At 33.2% G+C, this 12,125-nt stretch overlaps 1 long non-coding RNA gene across 1 annotated transcript; it reads left to right on the top strand.

Moving 5' to 3' along the window:
* The first annotated feature begins 6,672 nt into the window (after positions 1–6,672).
* Positions 6,673–8,199, top strand: LOC134683927 (uncharacterized). The gene is made up of 2 exons (XR_010101111.1): positions 6,673–6,740; positions 7,505–8,199. It is a non-coding gene; the product is annotated as an uncharacterized LOC134683927 (long non-coding RNA).
* Positions 8,200–12,125: the final 3,926 nt, after the last annotated feature.

Genomic DNA, 12,125 nt, shown 5'->3' with positions numbered 1-12,125 from the left:
TAAATCCAAAACATGCACTGCCCGTGAACTGTCAACAAGATGTCAATTTCCTACAATGACAAAAGAAATTACATTGTGTACATTCCATCTCTATAGATGTTGTCTGTCCAACGTCCCGACCTAAAGAGAAATAAAAAGACTATCTTTTCGTTATTATAAACCCGTGTCACGTGATGTGGCGCGCGCGCTGTACCTAAAATAAAAGAAAAACTTTCCAAACTAAACATGAACCTTTTCCGGTAACAATAATATAAACCCCATACAGAAACAAACAAACAAACAAACAAACAAACAAACCCCCCCCCCCCCAAATTCAATTAATTTTAAAGGGGGAAAGACCCCCTACAATTGCTTTTTTAAAGCAATTGATTTATATTGTAAAGAACCTTTTTAACCATTCTGTTCCGTTAATAAAAAAAAAAAAAAAAAAAATCCCGAGACCCCGTTTTGCCCCCCCCCCCCCCCCTTTTTTTTTTAACCCTTCACTTACAACTGAATGTAGGTTGTGTGCTATCGATCCTTTCAACGTAAAACGAACGACAACTCCAGTTTTTTCCATATTATTAGGTCTTTCCACTTTTCTGTGGAAAGTCCTATTGTATTTGTTCTGATTATTATTATTATTATTATTATTTTTTTTTTTCTTCCGCCAAATTTTTTTCTTGCGATAAATGTTTGTTTCGCAATATGTCGCTTAGATATTTCTCATATGGTATCGTATAGTTTATGCGCTTTTAAATTTCACCCTGCTAAGCCGAACCATTTTCTTTGTGAGAGTTATCTCCCTATTCACTGTTTATCATGTGTGTGCATCTCCTTCATAACAAAAAAAGATAGCGACAAAATTCTTTTCACAAATTGTTCGTTACATCCTCAGTAATTTTTGGCGTATTTGGATCGAAGCGATTCGATGAAATTTTATAGGAGTTATCTACCTTTACGGAATAAATTTGTCGCTATATTTTTTTAACTCATAAACCGTTAACCGTATAACCCTGGAATGTTTTTATTTGAGTCCCCTGATTCCTAACTAAGAAAATTAGGTCAAGGTCATATTTTAGATTTTCATATGTCTTTGATTTCCCTATAATTCTTGAATGGTTATAGATACAGAAAATTTAAGCAGTGAAAAATGTTGAGTACTTCAAGGGGCAACTTTGTTACTTTATGATTGTATTGGTTTTACCATCATGTAAGGGACATAACCCCCATTGATAGTTTATAAAAAGCCATTATTGGGCAAAACTCTTAAACAAAAGGTCCTTGACCCATAGGGTCTTTTGCAATGACATTGTGAAGCAATGACCTTGACAAAGGTCACAAGGTCAAAGGTCAAGGTCATGTCCATATGTGATTTGGGGCACTACTTGAAGAGTTTTATGTGTGTTTGCCTGCCAACCAACCAACCGACCAACCAACCAATCAATCAATCAATCAATCAATCAATCAATCAATCAATCATGATCATGATCAATCAACCAATAATGATCATGATCAATCAATCAATCAGAGGATTCAAGATCTTCTTTGTTTCTTTTACGCTGTTTCAACTGACCCTATCCAACGTGTTTAACCAACCAACCAACCAACCAACCAACTAATCAACTAATCAATCAATCAATCAATCAATCAATCAATCAATCAATCAATCATGATCATGATCAATCAATCATGTTTCTGTCTCATGTGTTTAATATAGGGTCCAAGATCTTTGTTTCTTTTTCGCTGTTTCAATTGACCCTATCCAACGTGTTTAACCAACCAACCAACCAACCAACCAGCTAATCAAGTAATCAATCAATCAATCAATCAATCATGATCATGATCAATCAATCATGTATCCGTCTCATGTGTTTAATATACGGTCCAAGATCTTCTTTGTTTCTTTTTCGCTGTTTCAATTGACCCTATCCAACGTGTTTAACCAACCAACCAACCAACCAACCAACCAACCAACCAACCAACTAATCAATCAATCAATCAAGTAATCAATCAATCATAATCATGATCAATCAATCAATCAGTCAAGTAATCAATCAATCATGATGATGATCAATCAATCATGTTTCATGAAAAATTGAAATTTAATATTGTTCTTGCGTCACTTCTGAAAAAAAAAATCCACATGTACTCTGAAACTACAAGTACAATCGACCTCAAAATTTGCAGTCAGCAGTGCATACATGTACTAAAAGTTTATAAAAAAACTTGGTGCAGCTACCTCTCAAGAATTTTCCTAGAGAAAATAAATGGCAATGCCGTAAAAATCGCTGGCTAGGTCCGTAAATCTCAGTAAAAACCTACAATAAAATGTCCGCTCCGAGATTGAAATACTAATCTGTGTTACAAACAAGTGCTGAAAAATGTACATTATCAGAAAATAATCAATAAATGTGTTTTAAAGTTACACCGGATCAATTAAATCCAAAACATGCACTGCCCGTGAACTGTCAACAAGATGTCAATTTCCTACAATGACAAAAGAAATTACATTGTGTACATTCCATCTCTATAGATGTTGTCTGTCCAACGTCCCGACCTAAAGAGAAATAAAAAGACTATCTTTTCGTTATTATAAACCCGTGTCACGTGATGTGGCGCGCGCGCTGTACCTAAAATAAAAGAAAAACTTTCCAAACTAAACATGAACCTTTTCCGGTAACAATAATATAAACCCCATACAGAAACAAACAAACAAACAAACAAACAGCCCCCCCCCCCTCCCCCAATTCAATTAATTTTAAAGGGGGAAAGACCCCCTACAATTGCTTTTTTAAAGCAATTGATTTATATTTTTTTTATTTTTTTTTCCGCCTAATTTTTTTCCTTCGCTGTTTGTTTGTTTCGCAAGATGTCGCTAAGATTTTTTGAATATGATATCGAACAGTTTATACACTAAAGAAACCAACTCTGCTTAACCGAATACTTTCCCAAATAAGAGTTATCTCCCCGAACTCTGTTTTCCTTGTTATCTCTAAGGCTTCACAACCGTATAAGAAACCGACAAATTTATTTTTCCAAATTGCTCTTTATATCCTCAGGATGTTCTGTTTTATTTTAACCGAAGCTATCGGGAGACTCCATATGAGAGTTATCCCCCCTTTTATATATTATATAAGTGATCTGCATTTCTAACTGGACAACCATAAGTGGTAGAGACCTAGGGTCTTTTGATTTAAGATCCTTGGTCCAAAAAAATGAAAATTAGGTCAAGGTCAAAGGTCAAGGTCAAATTCTAAATTTTTATTTTGGCTTATTTTCACTCTTTTTCATTAACTTTATAAGATTTCGACAAATTATTCTTACTAAATTGTTAGTTGCGAAATGTCGTGACTTATAAATTTTGATTGGAAGTGTGCGTAGACAATAAATGGGAATTTTTGCCCCTCTTATCTTTAGAATTATGCGTAACGTGATATTACTCATGAACCATACATAATACAGATATAGGGTCTTTTGATTTGGGATCCTTGGTTTATGACCTTGAAATTGAGGTCAAGGTCATAGGTTAATTGGACGTTCTAGATTTTGACCTTTGCTCGAAATTCATATTTATACATCATTAAGCCGTAGGCACTAACATTTTCAACTGAATCTTAATATTTTCATATAAAAAAAGATCCTTATTGGTTGAAAGACCTTCAATTGTTCCTTGAACAATTGGTTTTTAATTTACTATTGTTTGTCTTTTGGTCGTTTTTCTTTTTTTTCCATGGTATTGTCAGCATATTTTCGGCTTATAAATTTCCTGTTGTGCTGTATATTTCGCCTCGCTTATTGTGAAACAGCAAAATTGTCGTAAAAAATGGGAACATTTAATGTATATCGTCATTCGGAGAATCTATTTCAAGGACAGATCTTTTATAGTTTCTGTTTAATATGTTTATAAACATATGTAATTTGTTTTAAAGATGTTCTTTAACATTGTTTTAATCATTCCAGAAATACGTTATAAATACTTAGGATCTCGTATAATCACTGGAAAAAAAATAATGACAGGATAATATGCTCTATATCGTATTAGTATTGCGAAAAAAAATATAATGAGCGGTCGTTGTTTTGTCAATTATGCTGATATAGCCTTGACGTTGTGTTGTCCTTTCGGCGACGACATTTTTGTCTCCTTTCCCGTCATCAACACCTTTTCAACGGTTGATACTATATGAAAAGAGAGTTCGGTAACCCTATGAATTGTATATCGAAAGAAAGGAAAATAATACCTTGAAGACGTTTATTTTTTATAGAAAAATCGTAGAATTGGTTCTAGAAGTTCTAGAGGCATACAATTTCGTTTAGAATTCACAGGGCAAGCCATTTACGTACCTGTTACTTTAAGATTCTATTTCAATAGTTCTTCATCAATTTTTTCGTCTGTTGTAATCTTTAAAAAATTTCCACATCACTGTATTGTTTTAATAAAGGGACGTAACACTACTACTAACCGTGTATTGAAATAAGCAATGCCTATTAACATTATATGGAATATACACGGTTTACATGCGGTTGATTTTGACATATCATATTCATAGAAATGTGTATGTGAGGTAATATAAATGTTCTTATTAGGTATTTCACCTTTCGGATGAAAGACCTATTGTTTTTGTTCTGATTATTATTAAGGTCTTTCCTTTTACAAAAGGGAAAGACCTTACTGTATTTCTTCTGTTTATTATTATTCTTTTTCCGCCAAACTTTGACGAAGTAAGCAGCCTAAACCGTAAGACGTGTCGCTTTCATGTTCACACTTTGTATCGGTGTTATGAATACCTATCTGGAACTCACCCTGTTAGTCGAAATATTTTGTCGGTTCAGAGTTATCCCTCCGTAACCAAAAAACCTTGTTATCGTTCCAACACCGTAACCGTAATAGGTAGGAAAAAACCGAAGGGTGAAATTGGTTCAGGACCAGACCCCGGTTCTTCGTTACATTTGGATCGAAAAGATTCAACCACTCATTGGTAGGGTTATGCCCCTATGAAAATTAACCGATGTCGGTGGACCACCAAAACTCAGAAACCGTAAGTCGTAGAGACCTAGGATCTTCACCATTCATCAACAATTCATTTGAAAAATACTTCAAGGTCAAATGTGTATGGTGACCTTGACCTTTGACCTAACACCTTGTTATCAGAACAACTCAGAAACCATTATACTTACAGAAGTTTTAAATAGTGGAAAATGTTTGGGTCATTACAACGCAACTTTGTTACATCTTGACCGAAGAGATTTGACCTTTTTTAAGGGGCATAAAGCCTATTTTAAGTTTCTGAAAAGACAAAATCAGTTTTTACTATATAGACCCATGAGGTCTTCAGCAATGACATTGGGGACTAATGACCTTGACAAAGGTCAAAAGGTCAAAGGTCAAGGTCATGTCCCATATAGCGAATTGGGACAATACCCCTAATGCGCCTTGAAATGAGGAACACAAAAGTCACGTGTAAACAAAAAATCTCTGTGTAGTGATATTTGACACATTTCTATGATAAACAAATGACTGAGCTGAACCATTAGTGTTAATTTAGAAAGTAAGGGAACACAGAATAAATGTGTAAAAACCATGGAGCTATGAAATGTGTTCAAAGTATTAAAATTTCAAAGAACTTATTGTGTTAAAATTGGGATTTTTTACCATGAGGAGCCACATCGCAAAAGGATACTCGGGGTTTGCTAAATTACGGAAAAATGAATCACACTTCGTACCCCGAAAATTTAACCACATATGTAAAAATGTCTCAGCTTCGAAACAAGCCATCATACATATACAAGTTTACGATATGGGCTGAGCAGCAGAAGAAAACGTTACCATTATGGCCTATGGAGAAACAATTGCGCATATTGCCCCAACTTGTAAGAAAGGATCCAGAGATATCTTAAGCTAATTTCACCTTGTACACCACAGACAATTGTGAAAATGATGGTTAGTAGTTTTTTTTATTTATACCTAGTTATCATTAATGATTTCAGATAAATATTATTGATAAAGAACACAAAAATTCAATGAATTTTTCACTTTTAAATGCAATACTGGCACGGGGCTGAACACTTCTTTTAGGCACAATCATAACTTTGTTTACCCCAGAGAGATCCGAAATGAATTGTTTATTCAATTGAAAAAGGCAAGAAAAAACTTAACATGTAATATAAATAAAGTGTAAGTAAACATAACACAATATAGTCTTTGTTCTGCAATTATCACTCTGGTCTACAGGAATAGCTGATAATCAAGGGAGATAACACACTTCACACGAGTAAAGTGAGATACATCATGCATGTGCTTTTATCCAATGATTTGACCCTGGTCAGTAGATATCATATGCAAATAAACAGAAAAAAACATGTACATGTATTAAGAAAATCACGAACTACTTTTGTTAATGCACTCGAGCAAAACTCAAGATATTGTCATTTCTCAGTGAAAAAGGGGGAGGGTCAAACCTTCTTGAAAACAATATTGCTATTCAACTACATGTATTAAGCTAGTTAGCTACTACTCATTGCTTCTAATATAAACAGTTTAAATGAAGGTCGCTAAGCCACAAGGTAGAAGCATTTTTCTTTCTTTGTGATCGATAAAACTTTCAAGAATTAGATTTTTCTCTCTCAATAACACTTATGTATTTAAATTAAATGATAACACAATTTGAGTTAATTTTTTTGTCTTATTTCAGTTCCAGACATAACATTACTTTTAAATATGAGATGACAAACTAAAAGTTTTAAAAAGTCCTAAATAACTGGTAAGCATTTTGATTTATTAGGTAAGCTCTAAATTTTTTATTTATGGTATTTGTGCAAATGCAATTACAGTCGGCATGTTAGAAATATGCTTATATGAAAACTGTTGCTATGGTCTTGATATTGAATGAAAAGGCTTGGTTACTGATCTTTTCGACTCAACATTTCGAGTTAAATCTTGCGGCAACTGATTCTCATGTAACACTGCAAACTCTATTTAGCACTATTTTGATCTGTCATTATTTAATGACGCCATAATACGTGTGATGTCACAATGTTTCCTTTAATACCTCATGTGGATTTTTCACTGATAAAGGGTTTTCACTGAAATACATATAAAAAGCCTTTTTTTCTCAAATAGAATTATGTGAATGGACAAGTTTTGAAAATTTGCACCTCATTGCACTCTAATTACATGATAAGACTGACTTTCCCAGTAGTTTTGAGGGGTTTCCACAGTATTTTATACCAATGTCAATTAGTAAGAATAGTTATTTTGGTGGGTTTTTTTTTTATGAAATCTACATTTTTGCATACTTTCTCTGTCAAAATGCACTTTAAGACACAAGAAAATGTTATAGAATGCTTTAATAGTGTCTGTGTTTTGTAATTTAAGGTTATCATCAGAAGTTTTGTCCTTGTTTTGACTAGTAAAGGTATACTGGAAGAAATTAATTATACATACACGTTGTATTAAAAATAAATGAATATAGCGATAAAAGTGTCATTGCCATATAGTGCTGAAACGACTTTATTTTTTTTTCAGAAATGGACAAACATACACAGATTTATTCAGAATGTCATACCGATGAAGATCACCTAAAAATATTTGGAAAAATCAGAACTATGGATTTCAATATGGGACAATACCCCTAATGCGCCTTGAAATGAGGAACACAAAAGTCACGTGTAAACAAAAAATCTCTGTGTAGTGATATTTGACACATTTCTATGATAAACAAATGACTGAGCTGAACCATTAGTGTTAATTTAGAAAGTAAGGGAACACAGAATAAATGCGTAAAAACCATGGAGCTATGAAATGTGTTCAAAGTATTAAAATTTCAAAGAACTTATTGTGTTAAAATTGAGATTTTTTACCATGAGGAGCCACATCGCAAAAGGATACTCGGGGTTTGCTAAATTACGGAAAAATGAATCACACTTCGTACCCCGAAAATTTAACCACATATGTAAAAATGTCTCAGCTTCGAAACAAGCCATCATACATATACAAGTTTACGATATGGGCTGAGCAACAGAAGAAAACGTTACCATTATGGCCTATGGAGAAACAATTGCGCATATTGCCCCAATTATGTGTTTTAACCTTATTTAAAAGATTTTCAGTGTGTTTCAAAGCTTTTCAATGCATTCTACGTCTATTGGAACAAGTATTTTACATAATAAAAGGAAATAACTCTCAATTGTTCAAGAACAATTGACATTTTATTTTTTTTATTTTTTCTTCCGCCAACTTTTTTTTCCTTCGCTGTTTTTTGGTTTCGCAAGATGTCGCTTAGATAATAAATGAAATATGATATCGAACAGTTTATGCGCTTTTGAGACTGACCCTGCTAAACCGAATACTTTTCCATAAAAGAGTTATCTCCCCAAACACTGTTTTTCTTGTTATCGCTTAATCTCCACAACCGTATAAGAAACTGACCAATTTATTTTTCCAAATGGCGCGTTCTATCTTCAGGATGTTCTGTTTTATTTTGACCGAAGCCGTATAGAGATTCCATATGAGAGTTATTTCCCCTTTTGTTTTTGAAATTTTGAAATGTATTTTAAACTGGAAAACCATAAGTGATAGAGACCAAGGGTCTTTTGATTTTAGATCCTTGGTAAAAAAAAAATGAAAAATAGGTCAAGGTCAAAGGTCAAGGTCGTATTTTAGATTTTTATTGGTCTTTCATTTCCCTATAACTTTGGAATGGTTATAGATACAGAAAATTTACATAGTAAAAAATGTTTGGTACCTCAAGGGGCAACTTTGTTACATTTCGACTGTATTGGTTTTACCATTGTTTAAGGGACATAATCATCATAGATGATTTATATAAAGCCATTATTAGGCAAAACTCTTAATCAAAATGACCTTGACCCATATGTTCTTTTACAAAGGTCACAAGGTCAAAGGTCAAGGTCATGTACATATGTGATTTGGGGCTCTACTTGAAAAGTTTAATGTGTGTTTGCCAACCAACCAACCAACCAACCAATCAACCAATCAATCAATCAATCAATCAATCAATCATGATCATGATCAATCAACCAATAATGATCATGATCAATCAATCAATCATGTTTCCGTCTCATGTGTTTATTATACGGTCCAAGATCTTCTTTGTTTTTTTTCCGCTGTTTCAATTGACCCTATCCAACGTGTTTAACCAACCAACCAACCAACTAATCAATCAATCAATCATGATCATGATCAATCAATCATGTTTCCATCTCAAGTGTTTAATATAGGGTCCAATATCTTCTTTGTTTCTTTTTCGCTGTTTCAAATGACCCTATCCAATGTGTTTAACCAACCAACCAACCAACCAACCGACCAACTAATCAATCAATCAATCAATCAATCAATCATGATCATGATCAATCAATCATGTTTCCGTCTCATGTGTTTAATATAGGGTCTAATATCTTCTTTGTTTCTTTTTCGCTGTTTCAATTGACCCTTTCCAACGTGTTTAACCAACCAACCAACTAATCAATCAATCAATCAATCAATCAATCAATCAATATGTATGACTGTTTATTCATGACAGTTAAATTATTCAAGAAAAAATGAAATTTAATATTGTTCTTACGTCACTTCTGAAAAAAAATCCAAATGTACTCTGAAACTACAAGTACAATCGACCTCAATGTGCAGTCAGCAGGGCATACATGTACTTAAAGTTTAATAACAAAACTTGGTGCAGATATCTCTCAAAGCTTTTCCTAGAGAAAAGAAATGGCAATGCCGTAGAAATCGCTTGCTAGGTCCGTAAATCTCAGTAAAAACCTACAATAAAATGTCCGCTCCGAGATTGAAATACTAATCTGTGTTACAAACAGGTGCTGAAAAATGTACAATATCAGAAAATAATCAATAAATGTGTTTTAAAGTTACACCGGATCAATTAAATCCAAAACATGCACTGCCCGTGAACTGTCATCGAGATGTCAATTTCCTACAATGACAAAAGAAATTACATTGTGTACATTCCATTTCTATACATGTTGTCTGTTCAACGTCCCGACCAATAAAGAGAAATAAAAAGACTAAGTTTTCGTTAATATAAACTCGCGTCACGTGATGTCTCTTCAATCTGGCGCGCGCTGTACCTAAAATAAAAGAAAAACTTTCCAAACTAAACATGACTCTTCTCCGGTAACACAATAATATAGACCCCATACCGAAACAAACAAACGAACGAACAAACAAATACCCCCCCCCCCCATATGATCAATTTCCAAGGGGGGGAGACCGTTTACAATTGCTTTTTAAAAGCAATTGATTTATATTTTGTAATTATTATGCATTCAACCTAGAAAGTGTTTTCCGGTAGTTCGCTAACGAAAGGACACAAAATAAACTACTGATTTCTAGTAACGTCTCAGTTTTTCCATACAAAAGAGGAAACAGTGGCACTGCAAATTGATACGGACAAAACTTTGTAGTTATTGTGTACCAATACTAGCTGCTGTGATTTGAATTATACAAGCCATCCTGTGATAACAATATATCATATACATGAAACCTCCATATTATATTCATTATAAAGTTCCAATATTTGACGTCATATTTTATTTATAGTAAGTGAGATTGCTCAGGTCATGTAGTTTAACTATTAAGTTAAAGCAGTGGTTTTGGCTGACATGACTAAAATTATCTAAAACATATGACATCCTTCTTTCAAGAAAACACAGTGTTTTGTTTTTTATCAAAATAGATAAGTTAAATAATTATAATTTTAATACACACAAATACTAATGAGCAATCGATACTGTTTTGACTTGTTAAAGTACATTTGTATGACTAAATCAGTTACAAATGATTGAGAAACTTGGTCAAAATAGATTTTTTCATCATGGCATATTCCTTTCATACATCTGAAAGATAAATGCAACTCTATATTTAGAATTTAAAGACCGTGTCAGTTAATTCGTATATATCTTTTTGATTCTTGCATTTGCACTTACTTAAGAAGACCATGAAGAATCACAAACGCGGTGTTCTAGAAACGTGAAATCGCTATCAAATATTACAGATTTAGCTATTTTAATTTTGCTGAAATGCAATTTGTTTTTTTCGTAATTTTATCAAAATTAATGAAATAATCTCATGCATTTAATGATGGTTTTAAAAGCAACACCTACGGTTGCGCTAAATACCAACCGTATCAGCTCCGTCGCAAATATGGAAACCTCTAGAAAACCTGTCAATAGTACCCCTACCGGCATGTCTAGTAAAACAGAAGCACTCTACAGAAAATAGAAACGTTTACAAAGAAAATCTATATGTTGATAATTCGAAAACAGAAGAAGAACAAGCACTCGATAAAACAAATTGCAACAAATATAAATGCCAAACATTTCTGGATAAGAAACAATTGATGCACAAATGGAACAAAGACAAAGCTTTTTTTAGAATATATATTTGTTCTAGTCGTGGACGAAGAGTGTTATGAAGATATTTGTATTTTTGAAGTCGAAGCTGGATGACATTAAAACTTTAAGAAATTAATCAAGAGGTAACATCTTAATTTAAACCATTGTGGTTACGTCAGCCTATTCATTTACCGTGGATTCTTTTTCTAGAATCAATGCTTTTTAATCCGTTGCTGAAATGGACTCACTATTTTATATTCTTTTGTTTCCTGTGTGTACCTTATTACATTAAGATAGAACGGATCAATTTACTGATTTCTGTTCAATAATGGATTTTTTTTTAAAACTTACCTTTAATTTTTGTAGGTTCTATATGCCTCCACTGGGGGTCGAACCCGTCCATGAATTCTCTTAAGTGACACTAACATCAACATATTGACGAAACCTCTCAGCTACCAATTGGTTACGATTTAATAGTCTAATTTATATATCTAAATGAATATTTGATATACATCGGTACAACGGACACACATGAATTGGACCTTTATATATACAATAATAGTCAATCGTATAGTATGAGTTGGTAGCCGTGATGTTTCATGGTTATACTCAATGAGTTAGAACTTGTCGGCTTAGGTTCGAATCCTGGTATTTTTTTGTTGTTGTCCCTATTCTCTAACTTTCCTGTCTTGTTTTTTTTTTTTTTTTTTTTTTTAAATTATTGTGGATATTTTGTTTGATAAAAGCGATCGCGAGTTTGGTCGTTTATTATCGGA

The sequence above is a fragment of the Mytilus trossulus genome, chromosome 9 (assembly GCF_036588685.1).
Source record: "Mytilus trossulus isolate FHL-02 chromosome 9, PNRI_Mtr1.1.1.hap1, whole genome shotgun sequence".
NCBI lineage: Eukaryota > Metazoa > Mollusca > Bivalvia > Mytilida > Mytilidae > Mytilus > Mytilus trossulus.
The sequence above is the reverse complement of the archived record's forward strand: the minus strand, read 5'-3'. Positions and strand labels throughout refer to the sequence as shown.